Source organism: Mercurialis annua, linkage group LG4 (assembly GCF_937616625.2).
Source record: "Mercurialis annua linkage group LG4, ddMerAnnu1.2, whole genome shotgun sequence".
In the NCBI taxonomy this organism is placed as follows: Eukaryota; Viridiplantae; Streptophyta; class Magnoliopsida; order Malpighiales; family Euphorbiaceae; genus Mercurialis; species Mercurialis annua.
Window position 1 is genome coordinate 12,605,782 of NC_065573.1, and position 3,540 is coordinate 12,609,321.

General features: G+C 32.0%; 1 long non-coding RNA gene across 1 annotated transcript; it reads left to right on the forward strand.

The window, feature by feature from the left end:
* Positions 1-326: 326 nt before the first annotated feature.
* Positions 327-3,195, forward strand: LOC130015384 (uncharacterized). Its single transcript, XR_008790541.1, has 2 exons — positions 327-868; positions 2,111-3,195. It is a non-coding gene; the product is annotated as an uncharacterized LOC130015384 (long non-coding RNA).
* The last annotated feature ends 345 nt before the right edge of the window (positions 3,196-3,540 follow it).

Genomic DNA, 3,540 nt, shown 5'->3' on the forward strand with positions numbered 1-3,540 from the left:
AAGTTATATTGCATAAAGGGTGAAAACATTTGAAAACCTCTTTAAGTAGAAAAATATTCTTTTTGGATTATACCCGATACGATCTTACTTCCAAACATACTTCGTATGTTCATTCACACTATCAAAGGCCATGTACGTATCATAAACTAAGCGTTTATGTTATAGACGTCTTGATATCCTTGCCTCATTCTTATATCTCATGTACGTTTATACTACGTACATACTTAACATGTTTTGTTTACTATTATGATTTTGATTGTCTTTCGTCTTCTCATTAAGTTTCTCTGACTTTATCTTTCTGTAATACCCCGTAGAATTATTAGCGTTTATTTTCGTGTGTGTCCGATTTTAATTGATTAGGACCTCGAAAATAGTGAATAAATTCACGTGATGAATTTATAAGGGTAAAAATGTGATTTGCTATGTGTTTGCCTTAAATGTGATTTTTGGCAATTTTACGTGTTAAAAGTGAATTTTGTGATTTTTCACTAAAAACCGTAAAAATAATTATTTTAAATATTTTTAAAGGCCCAAAAATATTTTAAAAACAGCCCATATGATATGATTTAATGTTTTTGAATATTTGGTAAAGTTGAAATTATTTTGCCCCTAGAGTTCGAATTATTTACAAGAATGCCATAATGGCAAACTTGTAAATAATTGAAACTTCAAATAATATCTAGATATTTTCCTAAGCTAAACTTGGTGCCCAAGTCTCTATTTCATCTTCTTCATTTGTGTGGGTGCCGAATTCTTCACAAAACAAAACACAAAACTTTCAACTTTGATTTTCTCTCAAAAATTTCTTCACGAAAGTTGTCGGGGATATTGCGTAGATCGTGTGTGTGTATTTGCATGTTCGTTTGAGGTATAATTTCAAGCTCAAAATCTTACTTTTAGTTGCTGATGTTAGTTAAGTGTTAGAAACATGCATAGGATGGTTTAAATTTGATGTTTGATGGATAATTAGTTGGTTTTAATTGCTAGTTTTATGGGTTTCGGTTTTAAAATAATTTTTCCGTGAAAAATTAAATTATTTATTTAAATTTCTGGGCTGATCTATATGATGATATTTATATATGCTTTTAAGTGTAATTTTGTGGATTAAAAATGTTAATTTATTCGGGTGTTAATTTAATTAGTTGGGTTTCGATTTTTAATTGTTTTAAAGCTTAAAAATCGCTTAAAAAGGGTAAATAAATTGATTTTTAATTTCTGGAAATAATTTTGTTCATGGATGAGTTACATTTGTGGCTGATGTTAATTAAATGCTTAATGGTTAACTTTTAGCGGTTTAATAATCGGGTTTAATTTTTAATAACTCTATTCGGCCAAAAATTGTTGGAAAAGGGTAAAACTGTCATTTTAATTTCTGGGCAGAAAATATTTGTGAAAAATTTATGAAATGTGTTTGATAATTATTTGTGGAGTTTAAATGATTTTTGTGTGGTGTTTTGACGGATTAATAATCGGTTTTGATTATTAACGTATATTTCGGTTTTAATAGTTAAAATAATGGAAAATATTATTTTAAAAATATTGGGCTGCTGTTTTTACAAGATAAAAATTAAAATTGTATTTGAAAAAGATTTTGGTGAATTTCGGTGTTAAAATGGCTTAAAATGAATTTTTAAGCGTTTTTAGCGTTTTTGAGTTTTCCGGCCAAAACCACCGGAATACGGTGACCGGAGTATGAGTAGAGGGGATAGAGCATGTTGGCTCAGTCCTAAACTCAGTTGGCAGCAGTTAGCGCCGAAATATTTTTGGCAGAAAATAAGGGGGGGCCGAGCCCCGGGTCAAAAATATTTTACGAAAAAATATTTTTGGATATTTTTGAATTGTGATATGTTTGATGAGATTTTCTAAAAGTGTATTTTAGAAAATTATGTGAATTGAATGTGTGTTAGAATTATAATGGAATTATAATTCTATGTTTATTTATTGAAATAAATAAACTATGTGGTGTATCGTATAGAAATACGATGACGCGGAAATAGATAGTCGGAATCAAATTTGGTTTGTGATTATGTGGTTATATGGTTGAGTCGGTCTAGAGTTTATCCTAGAATTTAGAGTTATTACATTTATTAATGTTTAATCTCTAAATTAGATCCAGCGAGTTTTGTCGCGGAAACCGGCGAGCAAAGGTTTTGATATTCGACGGGTGGTATTTTTAATATTTGGAATAAGCGAGTACTGTGAGTGTGTTTACAACTTATACTGCTAAATATTAGTATTAAAAATATTGCGAACTGCTTTACATGATTTGCAAATGCTTTATTTTATTTTGAATTTAAATCGCATGAACTATATACATAGTTTTGAAACCGATTTAGATTCATTGAAACATGCTTACTATTGGGCGGCAATAGTGCTGTGTGATCACCGGTATTGCATTTAGAATGGGTTGCATGTGAATGTGCTGTGTGAATCCTGGCGACGGCCTGGAAAGTCAGGCGACGGCCTAGACTCTGTGTGAACAGATCTTCAGAGGCAACGGAATATAGACGACCAAAGGCAGTAAAGAGAAACTGCCGAGATCTGAGAGGTTGAACCTTTTATAAAAAAAAGTGAAATTGGCGACAGTATTTATGTACTGCCGAAATCCGTTGTATTGTAAGAAGAGTCTGGGACTTTCAAATACGTAAAATAAGAATAATCGGATTTGACTGGCTAAAAGTACAAAAAGAGAAAATAAATACGGCCAAAGAAAAATAAAAGGTTAACCCGAATATGATGAAATGATGTGGAATATTTATGTTTCCTGTTTTGAAAGCATATAGGAACATGAATCATGGTTTAGGGTTTCATATGAATCGGTAATCTGGAATGCATTGCTTTCATATTAATGTTTATTAGTACATGTTGTACGCATTCACCAGTTTTTATAACTGACCCCGTTGAATTTAATATTTTTACAGGCGAGTAGTTTGAGGTGCGGATTTCCAATTTCTTGTTCCGGAAATCCCTGGATTGAATAAGTGAGAATGACTTTCCTTTATGTGTCTAGAGTTGCAGTAGCTAGAATAATGAACGGTGATACCTTAGTGGTCGTTGGACTTATTTATGCTTTATTTTATTATAACGCTAAACTCTGATAATATGTAATATGTGAATGCTGTGCGAAAGTCCGAGCGACTGCACTTGAATAAAATGCGGCGAACGCATCTGCATAGTGAAATGCAGTTAAGTCCATTAGAGAAATGGCCTGCATAGTGAAATGCAGTAATTACCATAGTAAGATGGTACACATATTGAGATGCATGATAAACCATAGAGAAATGGTTTTGAAACTAAAATGCAATAATTAAAGAGAAAATTATGTGCATGGTTTAAATGATAATGTTTATAAGAACGTTTTAAAACTGAAATTTTAAAATGTTCGAAAATGATTTGAATTCCGCGAAAAAATTTAAAGTGATTTTAATGTATTTTTAAGGCTTGCTACGGGTTTCGGAGCAACCACTCCCATTCCCTAGCGCCGGTCTCGATGCCGAGAATCGGGTCGTGACAAAGGTGGTATCAGAGCAATGGTCGAAA